Below are 17,710 nucleotides of genomic sequence, written 5' to 3'. Positions count from 1 at the left end.
AAATTCTTTGACAACCAAACTGTTGGCTATATGATGTTGGCCATATATATTGTACGTATATAATGTGAAGAAACGAGTGGTACTACTACACCAACTAAAAGATGAAATGTAAGAAATACTAGTATGTACGTACTGAAGAGTTAAAGTAACGAGAAGAAACATAACATAGTTCTGCTGGGGGCTCAGCACAACACACCCCTCAAATTAAATTAAGCACACCTGAAATTAAACTTTGCAACTATTCCGGTAGACACTTCATTAGAACCACCATGAGCAACGACACTGCCACCTTACTCGGAGTCCTCGTCCACGTCCTCAACTTCGTCCTTGTCCCTCTTCCTCTTGGCCGATACTTCTTTGCTTGAACCGCACACTTGGCTGTTGCTCTTCGTCCAACCCTTGTAGATATTGAAGCAAACGTAGCCATCCATTGCAGCGTAGTGGATGTGGTCTATATCTAGTATATTCCGCTGCCATGCATGACGATGAAACATGTATGGAGGTTTCTCCAGTTTACCGTACGAAGGATGAACCATGGCTCCTAACAGGGTCAGCAATGAAGGCTGACAAGAGGACACCAGCCGATTCTTCTGGAGGTCGAAGGGGTTGCCTACAACGAGACCTATCCGACGCAGGACATCCCTGTCGTTCTTAAAGTCTACAGTAATGAATTTGACTAGGTTGCTCTCGAGGAAGTCCTTCAAATCCTGGCACTCAATGTCGGCATGGCATATGTGGTAGACCAAGCATAAGTCATGCACGCAAACCTGGATCACGGCGGGCTTTTTCCTCTCTTCGTCCTTTAGATCCTTCTCTGGTCCTAGGACTATAGTGTACTCAACATCTAGCCCAGCGACCACTCATCATTTGAGTTTTCAAACATGCGTCTGAAGCGAGAAAGGCATCCTTTCACCATCGCGGAAGAACAAGTGTAGATGACGTCGAACTCATCGCCGGTGATGGTTCTAACCTTGTACTCACCGCCGATCGTGGAGATTTGGGACACCATGGATTTGGGAGGAGGGTTAGGATTAGTGGAACTGTCGTAATGTGAATGGACGGGACGACTAGGTGCGAACCGCCGTAGTATTGAAGGACGTGCGGGGATGAGTAGGAGCGAACTGCCAGCGTGCGAATGGCAGGGTAGTGGCTTTCCATTCTGCCATGATACGGGCTTCCGAGAGCCCTTGGATCTGAGATCGAACGGTTGCATGGCGTGATTCTAGACCTATGGGTGAATATCCTATCCTGGAGGGTTATTCTGCAAATTTTCAGCAACTTAGCATGCGACCATTTGATCTCAGATGCAAGGGCTGCCAGCAGCCCGTATCATGGTCGCGCCTACCACAACCGTCGCGTCGCTCGTGCGGTCGCGCCCTTGGAGATTTAACATGGTGCGTTAGGCTATCTGATGTTGGCATGTCATACATAGTCATCACTTAGTCACTCATACTACAACAAGGTTGGCTATAAGTGTATTTTTTTACTCCTCTCTATCTCTTTCTTCGTACTCCCTCCGTCCCATAATATAAGAATGTTTTTGACACTAGTGTAGTGCCAAAAACGTTCTTATATTATGGGACACAGGGAGTACTAGTATTTATTGCATTTTCCAAGGAGTGACCTCTTCCAATGAAATGGTGTTGCTAAGTTTGCTTCATTTAATTAGCTATAGACTCAAAATTGTCTTTTCACCTAGGTACACGCGCTTAGCACCGTTTCTTCCTTGGGTCACCAAACTAGTCTCTCTCTTCTTGATTAACTTGCCACATCAGACTTTATGCCTATGTGGCAAGCTTAAGCACCTGTAGGAGCAAGTAAAAGTAAGTACAATAGTGTGCTTTACATGGCATTCTTGCATATGTGGAGGAAAGAGAGGCAAGGAAAAAGTGGAGAAGTGGGCTCTCATGCAGGTGGAGCATTGGGAGAGGCACCTGTATGGAGGTGGTCAGGAATCGGGAGACTCATGCCGGTCATAGCGCCGCAATTAAAATGATAATGGCAAGTCAAATCGCGGGGCCCCACCTGTCCAGCAGTAACTCGCTGTCAAATCACACAACCCTACGTTTGCAACAGCCTACTCCCTCGTCTTCTCGCGTCTCTGTCGAACCGACTAGGCGGAACTGCCCCATCGCCTACCGCGCAGGAAAAGCCCCGCCCTCGACTTTTAAATAGTATACAATATACTAATTTTGTATCCATGGATTGCGCCAGCGCCATGGAGCAAAGCGTCTAGAAAATGGAGGAGAGACGGTGGTCTTGCAATAGAGAAGAGGGAGATGCGAGACGGTGGTTTTGCAATGGAGAAGATCAGAAGAGGGAGAGGTGAGACGGTGGTTTTGGAATGGAGATGATGGAGAGGAGAGGAGGTGGTTTTGCAATGGAGAAGAGGGAGAGGAGCGTGCGGCAACGATTTAGGATTGGACGAGAGGGCCGGCGCGCTATGACTGGATCAAAATCAAAATCAATTTACCATTCAATTAAGAAAGCCGCCCCACATTAACTAGTCTCCCTTTTATACGTTGCAAAAATAATATAATTTGAAAGTACATTCAGATATGAACCAAACGATACAATTTTTGGTGACATGCATTCACATTTTGCTTGTCAAATACAGTATGTGGTCAAACTTTGACCCAAAATACGCAAAACAACAAAAAAATACTTCCAAGACCAGCACCGCTCTTCCGCTCTTCTCCTCTTAAACCACCGCCGCTCCTCTCCTGTTCCAATCTAAATGCAGCGCCGCTCCTCTCCTCTTCCATTTCAAAACCACCACCCCTCCTCTCCTGTTCCAGTCCAAAACCAGCGTCGCTCCTCTCCTGTTCTAATCCAAAACTAGCGCTGCTCCTCTCCTCTTCCATTCAAAAACCACCGCCGGCGAGTGAAGGTGCTGTGGAGAAGTAGATCGATGGAGGAGTACAACCAATACGTGAGGATCGCAGACGGCGACCCTGTGAAGCTAGCTAGGATGTTGGAGATACAATCTTGGTTTGACAACAAGGACCAACTAGCGGCGACGGCGACATCCATGGCCAAATATCTGCAATAGAGCGAAAAGGCGGCGATACTCCCGGAGGGAGTCGTGCTGGAGTACATAGAGCTGCTCCTCCGGGCCATGGAGCAAATAGATTCGCCGAATCCGATCGTGAGGGAGCGGTGGTGGGAGTATCGATCCCAGATGGAGCATCCACCAGAGATTGAAGGATCGAGCATCTATAGGGTGCCGTTTGTGAGGGTGTCCTGCCAAAGCGAGCCGGTGGAGTCTTTGTCGACCGAACCCAACTGCAAGAGGAGAAAAGCAGTTGGCCCGACGACGCTTCCCCACCATCGTCTCCCTCGCTGTTCACATCGTCTCATGGGGCGGCTGTCTGCCACCGAGGAATAGGAGGGGGCTGCCCCCCAGCCCAATAGTCGGGCAGGTTGTGAATTGTCAGGAGGAGCTTAGGGTTGTCAATATTTGCAGGCTGTGAATTGTGTTTTGTGTTGTGTATTTTGAGAGTACTTTCAGATATGAATGTCTTTTGAATTTCAGATTTGCAGTATTGAGCACATGAAATATTTTATGAATTCTAGATATCTATTTTTAGCACTTAAAAATGTAGTTTCATAGGAGTATAAAAGTGCAGACAATGTGATTCTCAGAGTAGAAACTGCAAGTTTCAGTTTCAGATAAGAAACTGCAAGTTTAGTTTCAGATAAGAAGCTGCAACTTTCAGAGGCAGAGCATTTATATTAACACGGCCTTTTCAAACAAGGTTAACATCATGTTGGAAGTTTTATTCATGGTCGAAAATGGAACTACCAGCCAGTTAACATCATGTTGATCAACATTCATGCATAGCACATCTTCATATGATGCACAGTCAAAATGCCCACACAATGTCGAGTGTGCGAAACACAGAGAAAACGAGGGACGAAGTTTTGGCAAGTGTTGGACGTGGTTTTGGGCTGCCTCGTCTAGGCTTTCATTTTTAACATGCGCAGCCCATGACCTCAGATGGGAGGTTCATAGGCTTGTTTGTATTTTCTTAGGGCCGTCATGTATCGACCGGCCTATGGACCTCCCATCCGAGGTTTTATTTTTGGCAGCCCAATTTATGTATTTTTTTTGAAGAAAACGCAGAGGTCTGTTCTACTTTTCTATATAAGAATAGGAACGCCAGGTCCAACTTATGTTTCCCTTCTAACTATATTATATATATTTAAATTATTTTATATGTTGACTGTTTAGTTCACATAATTGGCAAATAGATGCCCGCTCTCGTGATCCCCTTCGCCCCCGCCACCACCTCCACCCTCGCTGGCGTCATAGATCTCACAGCCACTCCCCGCCTCATGACTCCGGGCGCGCCTGCCCCCCTCAGCAAGTCTGCTCACGTGCCCCATGGAGTCGCTGACCATATCCACGGGGGAATGGCTGGAAGATAGGCATATGTACAAGATGCATCTCCCACATGTCTACAAAGCCTTCCCGCGGATGCTCCAGCCGCTCAACTCTGTTGCATCGGCGGTGATGCGGGAGACTCGAGGGAGGAGATGGAGGGAGCGGGCGATGCGGATCCGCAACGACGCTCTCTCCTGGACCCGGTGAAAGCGCGAATGGAGGGAAGTAGAGGAAGAAGCTGCGAGGAAGGAAGCCGAGGAGGGACCGAATACGTTCTCTCACTCGCGCAGGTATGCTCGGATGTGCAAGGATCATGTGGATTGGGAGCTGCTGAATCTAGCCCTGCGGATCTACTTCAAAGGAGATTTCTCGGAGAAGCACAGGATGCCCCATCCCAGGGAGCCGCTGATTGCATTCGTTCGATGGGCGGAAGGAGAAGTGAATTCAGGAGATCCACTCCGTGCTGCGAGATGGGAATGCTTGAATAGACTCATGCCCACCAGCACGCCACCAGAGCCGGAGCAGGTGGATCCCCTACCTTACCTCTCCCCCAAACCTGCAGAAGATTGAAATTAGGCTTGCAATCTGCTTCAATTGAGCTGTCTGGTGGTTATTTCTGCTTCCTGAGAGACAACATCTGGCTGCAGGATGAGAAGGAACCAGGAACTCTGATGAATTTCCCCTATCACAATGGGGGGGAGCGCCAGTTGGGCAGTGGTACGGCCCACCTCCACCCCAAATGGGGGCACAATCTGGGAAGGCTCCTGTAATTGCCCAAGATCAATCTGCTGGTGGTTCTGACTCTCTGATCAGTGGGAAATCTCAAGGCAAGAATCAGCAAAAGAAGAGACAGGACATCCAGAAAACTGCTCCTGCCCCTGCTTCGGGCCTTATGGCATACTCTGAGGTGATCTGCTACAACTGTGAGGAACCATGGCATCATTTGGATAAATGTGTCAAGCCCAAGAGTTGTTTTATCTGCAAAATGGTTACGCATAAAGTTGAGAATTGCCCTGTTAGAAGGAAAACCCACAGTTCTGCTAGATATGTTGGAAGTGCTGCTCCAGGATTAGGGTTCTACCACATAGACCCACCTGATGAAAATGCTCAGTATCATGGCTCTCTGAAGAATGTGGGGATTGTTCTGGTAGAAGTTGGTGAAGTGACCAAGCAGGAACTTGCCTGAGTTTGCAGACATTTACAAAACCAACTGGCCCTGGCCAATCAATGCCCTAGATGAGTGAACATTCTTGGTCAAATTCGCTCCTGAAATAGATGTAGTTCAAGTTGCTGGATACCCCTGTTTTGGTCTCAAAAAAGACAATGTTGTAGTCAATGTTGAAGTCTGGAAAGAAAGGATTGAGGCTGAAGAGGACCTCCAGGAAACTTGGATCAAGATCAGGAAATTGAACCCCCAAGTGGTGCGACTGGACTATGCTGGATCAAATCACTTACACTCTGGGGGTCTTACTGGATGTGGATTGGCAGCATAATTTCAAGTCATTCTATGAAACTGTCAGGGTCAAAATCTTATGTAAAGATCCCTCCAAAATCCTTGCTGAAAGGTTTTTTGGAGTTGGGAACAAAATCTACAGGCTACTCATTGAGGTGGAGTCCTTAACCCCCACTGAAACTGGCACCTCCACCAACCTCTCTGCTGGTACATATGTCTCTGCAGCTGAAACTGGTACCAATCTTACTGAAGATGCTGAATCCAACAGGAGCTCTAGATCTGAATCAGATAATGGGCCTGCTGTCATGGTTGTAAGTCTGACAGTAGTGTAGGGGGGTAAGTATGGAGAGGCAAGATCTTAGCTATGGAGAAGTTGTAAGCACGCAAGGTTTACGAGTTCAGGCCCTTCTCGGAGGAAGTAATAGCCCTACGTCTTGGAGCCCGGAGGCGGTCGACTGGATTATGTGAGTATGAGTTACAGAGGTCCGAACCCTTGTCTCGAAGGAGGGGGGTGGCCTATATAGAGTGCGCCAGGACCCCGGCCAGCCCACGTTACAAAGGGTTCAATGTACATTAAGGCAGGGCGTTACTGGTAACGCTAGTAATAAAGTGCTATGATGACCATAAAAGCTACTTAATGACCGACCGTTAGCGTGCGGAGTGACTTTAGGTCTCCTGGCCGTCGAGTGGTTGGATCTTGGTCGAGTGATTGCTTCTTGGTCGAGTGTCTTCGAGTCTGTCGAGTGGAACACCTCCAAGTCGATTGAAAGGTGATTTCTTCTAGAGATGTCTTTGGGTAGGGCAATTAGGACAGGTCCATGACCCTACCCTAGGTAAATAGCTTCATCACTAGCCCCCGAATGGATCGAGGTTTGAGTGGGGAAGGAGTTGAGAACTTCTCCGACTCGTTATTTATGCCGTGAGCATATCTTGTTTCAGATCAACGGACCTGAGTGATGACGGCAACTTCCTTTTCAGTCGCCTTGATCCATTCTTAATTCTTCGTCGAGTGAGTTTCTTTACTTGTAAGGCTCCGAGTGACGGTGCGGAGGAGATCTTTGGTCTGACAAGTTGTTTGCTGCCCGCAGATTTCGTGGGATCCGAATTTTGGGAAGCGCGCGGGACGGGGGAGGCCACAGTAATCGGATGGGATAGAGCGGAGCCGCCTCGATCCCCGCACCGCCTTTTTCGCCACGTATCGCGCGCGCGATCGTTACGGGATTTGACAGAGCCACCTGGGCCTACCCGTCAGCCACTCGGAAGCGGCCTCATATAAGGCGTTGGACCGGAGTCTCCCGAACAGTGCGTTCTCATTTCCTGTTCTCCTCTTCACGTCCCTCTGCTGCGCTCGTTCTCGCCCCAACATCACCGCTCCATACGCGTCTCGCTGGCGGCAATGGAGAAGGAGAAGACGGCAGCTATGGAGCGGGCAAAGAAGGCGATGGCGAGGTCGAAGGGGAAGGCGACCAGCCGGGGCGGATCTTCCTCGCGGACCGGCCTGCCGAAGGGCTGGATCCAGGGCGACTGGATCCACTCGAAGATCACCCAAGAAGACCTCGACGACCTGGCCGAAGGGGGGCTGATCCCCTATGACTCGGCACGGCTTCCGGGGAAGGAATATGAGCCACAACCTCGGGAGGGTGAGCGTGTTCTTCTTGCCACCCACGTCGACCATGGATTTTCCTTGCCTCCTCACCCTTTCTTTCGAGGGTTTCTGAACTTCTTTGGGGCACAACTCCACCATTTTACCCCCAACTCAATAGTTTATCTCGCCGCTTTCATTTCTTTGTGTGAGAATTTCCTAGGTTGCCGGCCTCACTGGGGTCTTTTCAAGCATATTTTCACTTGTCGCTCCCAGACAGTGAAAAAGGCTAATCCGAGTGATGAGAGGACCCAAGTGATCTAGATGTGTGGGGGTCTTGCATCCAGACGAGAGGGGAAAGCTCCTTTCTGGCCATGATTCTTCCTGACTCAGTTCGCGGATGGCAGTCGACCTGGTTTTACTGTAAAGACCAGTCGACGCCAGGGCAATCGACTGGCCTCCCTCCCTTTACCATGGACCGAGTGGAGAAACCCTCCCCTTTGAAGGTGCTCCCGGAGGAGAAGGCGCACGTGAAGGTGTTGGTCGATCGAGTGGTCCAGCTTATTCGTAACGGGGTCACTGGTATGGATCTCTTGGAGGTCTTCCTTCAGCGGCGCATCCAGCCTCTTCAAGCTCGAGACCATCTGATGTGGATGTATTCGGGTCTTCAAGACTCCAGTCGGATCCATCCGGAGGAGGTCAACGACGACACACTGGAGAAGTGGCTGTCGGGCATTACCGGGAACAAGGACAATCCCAGGGGAGCCAGGAGAGTTCCCCCATTCGACCAGTATCATGCACCAGAGCAGGTTTGATTCTGAGTTTTTGCTTGTAATCTGAATTCACTCGCGCAGCTGCCTATATTGCGTCGACAGACTTTGTTCTCCCTGCTTTCTTTCAGGCCATTATTGAAATGTATTCAATGCCCAACGGGGAGCAAGAGCAAGTTCTAGAAGGCGAGGCGAGTGGCGGCGACAGTGGCGAGTGGACTTCCGATGGTGAAGGGGATGGAGGAAGCGATGACTCAAGTGATGGAGAAGAAGTCGAGTCGCCCCCTCGCAGGGAGAGGCGATCCAAGCTTGACCAAGAACGGCCGAGTGCCCGCGACAAGGCAACTGCTCAGGCTAGTCAGTCTTCGAAGCGTCCTCTGATCTCTTCATCAACCCTGACTGAGAAGGTGCCAAAGCACCCCAAAGTTGCAGAGCCGAGGACTCGGAAGGCGTTGCCGAAGATCAAGATTGATATCCCCGTCGCCTCCGCGTGAGTGTCTCCCTTTGTATTCACTCGACGCTCCGCGCTGTTTGTTTTTCTTGTTTTAACTGGACGAACTTTGGAATTGTCAGCGCTGCAACTTTTGGGACCTTAGCTTACAGGGATGATGATGAGGTGATGGAGGATGCGGTCACTTCTAATCCGGGTATGATTTCTGCCATACTATCTTTATTCGGTCGATTCAACTTCAATGTGCATCATTGGGTGACGTGATTTTGGAACTTTGCACAGCTCCCAACATTATTGACCCCTTGATGATGATGAAGAGCCTGAGAGGCCTTTGACGAGGAAGAATAGGCGAGCTCCTGTAAGTGAGGCGCTACAGTCGACGCCGAGGGCGGAACCAGTCGTTCAGGACACTGGTGACGTCAATCGGGGTTCTGTTACCTTCGCCGAGCCACTGTCGAGTGCCTTGCCTTCTTCGTCGATTGCTCGGGCCTCTGTCGACCCGCCTTTAGTTTTTGCGACCCATCATGTCCCAGAGGACGAGGTGAATGCTGCTAGGGAAGCCATACGCCAGGAGGGCATTATGATGGAGAAGATGAAGACGGTGCGGGACGCCAGCCAAGACGCCTATGATGCCAGCTCGGCTCTCCACAGCAACGTTCAGGTTAGTTGGTCGCCGCTTGTTCTGTTAGGATATGCTACCTGAAGATTCTTTCCGAAAATCTTTGCATCTGTACACACACTGGGTGTACCTGAAGATTCTTTCCGAAAATCTTTGCATCTGTACACTCGCTCGGTCCGTCGATTGAATTTTTGGACTAGTGGGGGCACGCTGAGTGCACCCACTGGGTGTAGTCCCTGAGACTACGGTGGACTGCTGGCAGTCGACTGTAGTCTTTGTATTTTGCCGAATGTATAAATCAAACTAGTAGTTTGTCTCTTCCACTCGGTTTGGTTGAGTGGGATCAGAACCGATGGGGGCACGCTAAGTGCACCCACTGGGTGTAGTCCCCGAGACTACGGTGGACTGCTGGCAGTCGACTGTAGTCTGAGTTCTACTTTCTCTTTTTTGTGGACTCGACTTCGGCGGGCCGGTCGAGTGGGATCAGAACCGGTGGGGGCACGCAAAGTGCACCCACTGGGTGTAGTCCCCGAGACTATGGTGGACTGCGGGCAGTCGACCGTAGTCTTAGTATTTATTGCCTTTGTTGTTTTTTCTGTAAAAATAACTTCTCCCCTTTGATTTCAGAAATCTTGTGATCTTGGAGCTTGCTTTGCTAACTTGGAGAAGCAGCAGATTCAACTGAACCTTGACTTGGAGCTGGCCAGGACAGAGCTGCAAAAGGTCAGAGACGGCGCCGCTGGTAAGACGAGTTTGTCGACTGGTCAGTTTTAGGCTTGAGTACCCTTCTGCTATTTCTGAATCAATCATCATTTCTTTGCAGAAAAACTGAGATAAGCTCTGGCAAAGAAGGATCAGGATTTGGCTGCTGCTCGTAAGGAGGCTGACGACAGGACCGCTCTGGCCGAACAGAAGCTGGCTTCGGTCGGCCAGTTGGAAGAAGAGAATACCAGGCTGAAGACCGCTCTGAATGACTCCAACAAGGAGTGCTCGCGCTGGAAGAAGGCGAATCTCGTCCAGGGCGAGAAAATGGAAGGCATTGCTCGCAGGAGGGATGATCTGGAGAGCTATCTGAGAAGTCTTGCCAAGAAGTTGTTCATCAAACTTGAAGGTGCACATTCTGTTCCGACTGATTTTTTTGTCGACTCAGTGTACGAAAATTGACTTATCCTTGGATCGTGAATGCAGAGTTTTGCCAGAACTTTGAAGAGGAGACTGGGCGAATCGAACCAGGTTTGGATCCAATCAACTCTCCCGTGAAAGATGAAACTGCCATGAATCTGCTCTGTCTGGAATCTCGCATCGACAGTGCCATGGACTACTTGGCTCGACTGAAGGTCGCCATGTCGCGGATTGACCCGGCACTTTGGCCAGAGGCTGTCCTCCAAAATGATCTTGAGTCCCTGATGACTCGACTAAATGAAATCCCAGACCGAGTGCAGGAGTGGAAGAAGTCTGCTGCTCGGTGTGGCGCTGACGTGGCTCTGTCTTTGGTTCGTGTCCACTGCAAGGAGGTGCGACAGGACAAACTGGCAGCAATCAAGGTCGCCAACACCCAGAAGCATGACTTACGAACCTTTATGGAGACTTTCATCGCTGTAGCCACTCGGATAGCCGACGGCATCGACCTGGATGAGTTCATCGAGCCTGCCAGCCCTCCTCCCGCGGAGTGAACAAACTCTTATGTCCCACCTTAAATTTGCCTCGGAATGCCAAGTGGTTTTTGTAACCGTTGAATATCTTTATGAATCTTCGGCTGAGTGAACCCATTCTTCATTCGAGACAACTTTTGTATTCGTAGCGCAGCTCCGAAGGAGAGGGAAGCAGTCGACCCATGTATTGTCGCCCTTGCGGGTCGGCGACGGAGTGCGCATCGTATTTTTGGTGAAGCTCCCCAGGGGAAGGCGGCGGTCGACCCACACCCTGTTACTGCAGAGCGGGATGGAGCGCACGTTGTATTTGTGGCGAAGCTCTCTAGGAGAAGGTGGCAGTCGACCCGCACTTCGTTACTGTAGAGCGGGATGAATCGCGCATTGTATTTGTGGCGAAGCTCTCCAGGAGAATGTGGCAGTCGACCTGCCCCTCGTCGTCCTTGAGGATTGAGATGTGTTTCGTACTTAGGCGAGTACTGGACTGCAGCTAAGTCCCCGAGTGGGAGGATTGCTCTCCACTCGGTAGGATTTTTTCAAACTTAGGCGAGTGCCGGACTGTGGCTAAGTCTCCAGTGAGAGAACTTAGGCGAGTACTGGACTGCAGCTAAGCCCCTGAGTGGGAGGGTTGCTCTCCACTCGGTAGGATTTTTTTCAAACTTAGGCGAGTGCCGGACTGCAGCTAAGTCTCCAGTGAGAGAAGTTAGGCGAGTACCGGACTGCAGCTAAGCCCCCGAGTGGGAGGATTGCTCTTCGCTTGGTAGGATTTTTTCAAACTTAGGCGAGTGCCGGACTGCAGCTAAGTCTCCAAGTGGGAGAACTTAGGCGAGTACTGGACTACAGCTAAGCCCCCGAGTGGGAGGATTGCTCTCCCCTCGGTAGGATTTTTTCAAACTTAGGTGAGTGCCGGACTGCAGCTAAGTCTCCAGTGAGAGAAGTTAGGCGAGTACCGGACTGCAGCTAAGCCCCCGAGTGGGAGGATTGCTCTTCGCTTGGTAGGATTTTTTCAAACTTAGGCGAGTGCCGGACTGCAGCTAAGTCTCCAAGTGAGAGAACTTAGGCGAGTACTGGACTGCAGCTAAGCCCCCGAGTGCGAGGATTGCTCTCCACTCGGTAGGATTTTTTCAAACTTAGGCGAGTGCCAGACTGCAGCTAAGTCTCCAAGTGAGAGAACTTAGGCGGGTCCTAGACTGCAGCTAAGCCCCCGAGTGGGAGGATTGCTCTCCGCTCGGTAGGATTTTTTCAAACTTAGGCGAAACGGATTCGCAGCTAAGCCCCCAAGTGGGAGGCTGGCTCGCCACTCGGTAGGAAACTAATTTTAAAAACTTAGGCGAAGCGGATTCGCAGCTAAGCCACCCACTGGGGGATTTCTTACGCAAACAAAAACAATAATAACCACTGGGAAAATTATAACGCTCTTGTCTTTGATAAATAAACTATAGGAGTTTTTCTTATTACATCTCATCCGAGTGAGAATTCAAGTATAAAAGGGGCAGAGTAGCTCCGCATTCCAGGCTCGTGGCTCATCAATCTGGCGATCGACATTGTAGAGGTGGTATGCTCCATTGTGGAGGACTCTGGAGACTATGAAGGGGCCTTCCCAAGTAGGAGCGAGCTTGTGTGGTTTCTGCTGATCCACTCGGAGGTCTAAGTCTCCTTCTTGGAAGGCTCGGCTCTTCACGTTTCTAGCATGGAATCACCGCAAGTCTTGCTGATAGATGGTCGATCGAATCAAGGCCATTTCTCTTTATTCTTCTAGGAGGTCGACTGCGTCCTGCCGGGCTTGTTCTGCTTCATCTTCAGAGTAGAGCTCGACTCGGGGAGCGTTGTGAAGCAAGTCACTCGGTAAGAATGCCTCAGCTCCGTAGACCAGAAAGAATGGGGTTCTTCCGGTCGATCAATTCGGGGTTGTTCTTAATCCCCAAAGGACTGATGGAAGCTCGTCGACCCATGCACCCGCTGCGTGCTTGAGATCGCACATCAATCGGGGTTTCAGTCCTTTGAGAATTAGGCCGTTCGCCCTTTCTGCTTGCCCATTCGACTAGGGGTGAGCGACCGAAGCATAGTCAACTCGAGTGCCCTGAGAGGCGCAAAAGGCCCTGAATTTGTCGGAATCGAAGTTTGACCCGTTGTCGGTGATGATGTTGTGTGGAACTCCATATCTGAATATCAACTCTCTGATGAAACTGATAGCGGTGCAAGCATCGAGATTCTTGATAGGCTTGGCTTCTATCCATTTGGTGAACTTGTCGACTGCTACCAACACATGAGTGAAGCCGCTCCTGCCTATTCTCAATGGTCCAACCATGTCCAGCCCCCAAACAGCGAAGGGCCAGACAAGTGGAATGGTTTTCAGGGCTGACGCGGGCTTGTGCGGCATATTGGAGTAATACTGACATCCTTCACATTTGTCGACTATCTCTTTGGCCATCTCATTGGCTCTTGGCCAGTAGAACCCCGCTCGGTATGCTTTAGCCACAATGGTCCAAGAGGACGCATGATGACCATAGGTCCCCGAGTGGATATCGTTAAGGATCATCTGACCTTGTTTTGGTGTAATACACTTCTGACCGACCCTAGTCGCGCTTTCTCTATATAACTGTCCCTTTATGACTGTAAAGGCCTTGGATCGACGGACGATCTGTCGAGCCTCTTCTTCGTCTTCTGGGAGTTCTTTCCTTAGGATGTACGCGATGTACGGTTCTGTCCAAACAGGAGTGATAACCAAGACTTCCATGATCAGGTCGACCACAGCTGGAACTTCAACTTCAGTCGGATCCGTGGCGCTTTTTGGCTGCGGGGCCTCTTCAGTGAAGGGATCCTCCTGGACTGATGGTGTGTGGATGTGTTGCAAAAACACATTGCTGGGAATGGCTTCTCTTTTGGAACCTATTTTTGCCAGATCATCAGCTGCTTGATTTTTCAGTTGGGGTATGTGATGAAGCTCTAACCCCTCGAATTTCTTCTCTAGCTTTCTCACTGCATTGCAATAACCAGTCATGGCTGGACTTCTGACATCCCATTCCTTCATCACTTGATTGACCACCAAATCTGAGTCGCCATAGACCATGAGGTGACGGACGCCGAGTGAAATGGCCATGCGCAACCCATATAAAAGTGCTTCGTATTCTGCCTCGTTGTTAGAGGAATCAAAGTGGATTTGAAGAACATATCTGAGTTTATCTCCTCTGGGGGAGACCAACACCACTCCGGCACCGGAACCATTTAGCATCTTGGAACCTTTAAAGAACATGGTCCAATGCTCCGAGTGAACCTGAGTCGGCAGTTGCTGTTCAATCCACTCGGTGACGAAATCCGTGATTGCCTGGGACTTGATAGCTTTCTTTGCCTCAAACTTGATATCTAGAGGAAGGAGTTCAATCGCCCATTTTGCCACTCGACCAGTTGTGTCCCTGTTATGCAAGATCTTTGACAACGGAGCGTCGCTGACGACTGTAATGGAATGATCAGAGAAGTAGTGGGCAACTTTCTTTGTGGTCATATAAATCCCATATACGAGCTTCTGATAATGAGGATATCTTTGCTTCGATGGGGTCAAGACTTCAGAAATATAATACACTGGGCGCTGAACTTTGAAGGTTTTCCCTTCTTCTTCCCGCTCGACCGTAAGTACCGTACTGACGACTTGTCCTCTGGCTGCAATGTAAAGCAGCAAAGGCTCCTTGCTGATTGGGGTAGCAAGCACCAGCTGGGTGGAGAGCAGAGCTTTGAGCTCTGCGAACGCTGCGTCAGCTTCAGGAGTCCACTCGAACTTGTCAGACTTCTTCATCAATCGGTAAAGAGGCAATGCTTTTTCACGGAGACGAGATATGAATCGACTTAGGGCGGCCAAGCAACTAGTAAGCTTCTGAACATCGTGCACTCGCACAGGACTTTTCATTCGGAGTATAGTACCGACTTTTTCTGGATTGGCATCGATTCCCCGTTCGGCAACGAGAAAACCGAGTAACTTTCCGCCAGGAACCCCGAATGTGCATTTTGATGGATTAAGCTTGATATCAAACCTTCTGAGGTTGGCAAAGGTTTCAGCAATGTCAGTCAGCAGGTCGGAACCCTTCCGTGACTTGACCACAATATCATCCATGTACGCCTCCACATTCCGACTGATTTGGGTGAGCAAACACTTCTGAATCATCCTCATGAATGTGGCTCCGGCATTCTTGAGGCCGAATGGCATGGTAACATAACAGAAGCACCCGAATGGAGTGATGAAAGCTGTTTTGATCTCGTCAGGCCCATACAGTCGGATCTGATGGTACCCGGAATAGGCGTCTAAAAAGACAGTCGCTCACATCCCGCAGTTGAGTCGACTATCTGGTCGATGCGGGGGAGAGGAAAATGATCTTTCGGACAGGCCCGATTGATATGTTTAAAGTCAATGCACATGCGAAGTGACTTGTCCTTCTTGGGGACCATGACAACATTGGCGAGCCACTCGGAGTGGTAGATTTCTCGGATGAACTCCACCGCTAAGAGCCGAGCCACCTCTTCGCCAATGGCCTTTCTCTTCTGGACGGCGGACCGTCGGAGATGTTCCTTGACAGGTTTTACTTTTGAGTCGACTCTTAGGCGGTGCTCAGCCAGCTCCCTGGGAACACCCGGCATGTCATAGGGCTTCCATGCGAAAATGTCCCAGTTCTCACGGAGGAACTGGATGAGCGCTTCTTCCTATTTGGAGTCGAGTGTTGTCAAGATATGAGTTGGAGCAGCGCTGGGGTCGGTCAGGTGGATATGAGCTGTCTTCGTATCGCCAGTCGACTGAAAAGCTGACTCTGTAGCGGGCTTCTTGGCTCGCAACAAATCACTCGGGTCTGCAGTCTTCTGGTATTCCTGCAACTCCACCACTGCCATCTGAGCATCGGCGATCTTCGAACCTTTCTGAAAGCATTCTTCTGCTTTCTTCCGATTGCCCGTAATAGTGATCACACCTTTGGGGCCAGGCATCTTCAATTTGAGATACACATAACACAGTCGGGCCATGAAGCGTGCATAAGCCAGCTTGCCCAAAATAGCGTGGTAGGCACTCTGGAAGTCTACAACTTCAAATGTCAACTTCTCTTTGCGGTAATTCTTGGAATCGCCGAAAACTACATCAAGAGCAATCTGGCCGAGTGATTCAGCCTTCTTCACAGGAATGACTCCATGGAAACTCATGTTGCTGGCACTGAGTCTGGACATCGGAATGCCCATCCCTTTCAACGTCTCAGCATACAATATGTTCAAACCACTACCACCATCCATCAAGACTTTGGTCAGTCGAGTGCCTTCAACCACTGGGTCGACCACCAGAGCTTGCCCCCCAGGGGTGGCAATATGCGTTGGGTGATCGGACTGGTCGAACGTGATGGCAGTCTGGGACCATTTCAAATAACTTGGTGTCGCCGGAGCAACCATATTCACCTCTCGGTTGATGACTTTCAGTCGACTTTTGCTCTCAACATCAGCAAAAATCATCAGGGTGGAATTGACTTTAGGGTATCCATCGTCACTATCCTCTTTGTCCTCGACCTTGTCCGACTCCTTTTCCTTACCTTTGGGCTGCTTGCCCTAGAACTGCTGGATCAAGAGTCGACACTGTCGAGTGGTATGTTTCGGGTAAATGAAATTACCCTCTTCATCTTTCTTTGTGTGGACGAGACATGGCAAGTCCAACACATCATTTCCGTCTTGGTCTTTAACCTTTTTGGGGTTCCAAGGCCCTTTAGGTTTCCCTTTAAACTTTCCTTGGGTTAAAGCCAAGGCTTCCCCGGGAGCCGCTGGCTCGGCTTTCCGCTTCTGTTTCCGATTGGAATTGCCTCCGGTTTCTTGGGCGACTGACTTGAGCTTGCCACTCCTGAGTCGATCCTCATCTTCACCATTAGCGTACTTGGTGGCAATCTCCATCATCCGATTCAGGGACATATCCCCAGTTCGACCGAATTTCAAATTCAGTTCTTCTGTACTTGACGCCTTCCTTGAAGGCGCAAACTGCTTGGTGGTCAGGCACATTCTCCACCGAGTGGTGTAACGTGATCCACCTCTGGATGTAATCCCTCAAAGTTTCATTCGGCTTCTGCACGCAAGACCGCAGTTCCGTCAGCCCTGCCGGTCGCTTGCATGTGCCTTCAAATATGGTGACGAACACTCGGGAGAGATCTTCCCAAGTGTAAATGCTGCTAGGTGCTAACTGGTTCAGCCACGCTCTGGCCGAGCCCTCCAACATGAGAGGCAGGTGCTTCATGGCCACTTCATCATTGCCGCCGCCAATCTGGACGGCCACTCGGTAGTCCTCAAGCCAAGTATCGGGCTTGGACTCGCCAGTGATCTTACTGACTCCAGTCACCAACCTAAAGTTGGGAGGAATCACAGCGGCCCTGATGGCTCTACTAAAGCACTCTGGCTCCGAAACATGTACTCTGCTGCTGGTAGGTGCATCTCTGTCGTGACCTTCTCGGTGAGCCCTGTTCCTGTCGACCAAACCCTGGACGAGAATGGATCTCGCGTCAAAGCCTGGCCCTCTGGGGTCGACTGGAATCCTTCGCCCACCACTATGAGGGTGCCTGTCATCCTGCTGGCGAGGCACATACGACCCGCTCCTCGGGGGAGGTGTGGGCACTCGACGTCGACCGTCACAATCGACTCGGTGATCATACTGCTCATGGTTCCCATACTGGTCATGCCGGTCTCCACGTCCCTCACGCCTTAGGGGCGATCTCGGGCTGTGAGCCGACTGGACTGTGTCCGCGGCAACGGATCTGCTGTGAATCCTGTTCCGCGACTGAGAAACATCAGAATTCTG

The sequence above is a fragment of the Triticum urartu genome, chromosome 2 (assembly GCF_003073215.2).
Source record: "Triticum urartu cultivar G1812 chromosome 2, Tu2.1, whole genome shotgun sequence".
NCBI classification, from domain to species: Eukaryota; Viridiplantae; Streptophyta; class Magnoliopsida; order Poales; family Poaceae; genus Triticum; species Triticum urartu.
The sequence above is the reverse complement of the archived record's forward strand: the minus strand, read 5'-3'. Positions refer to the sequence as shown.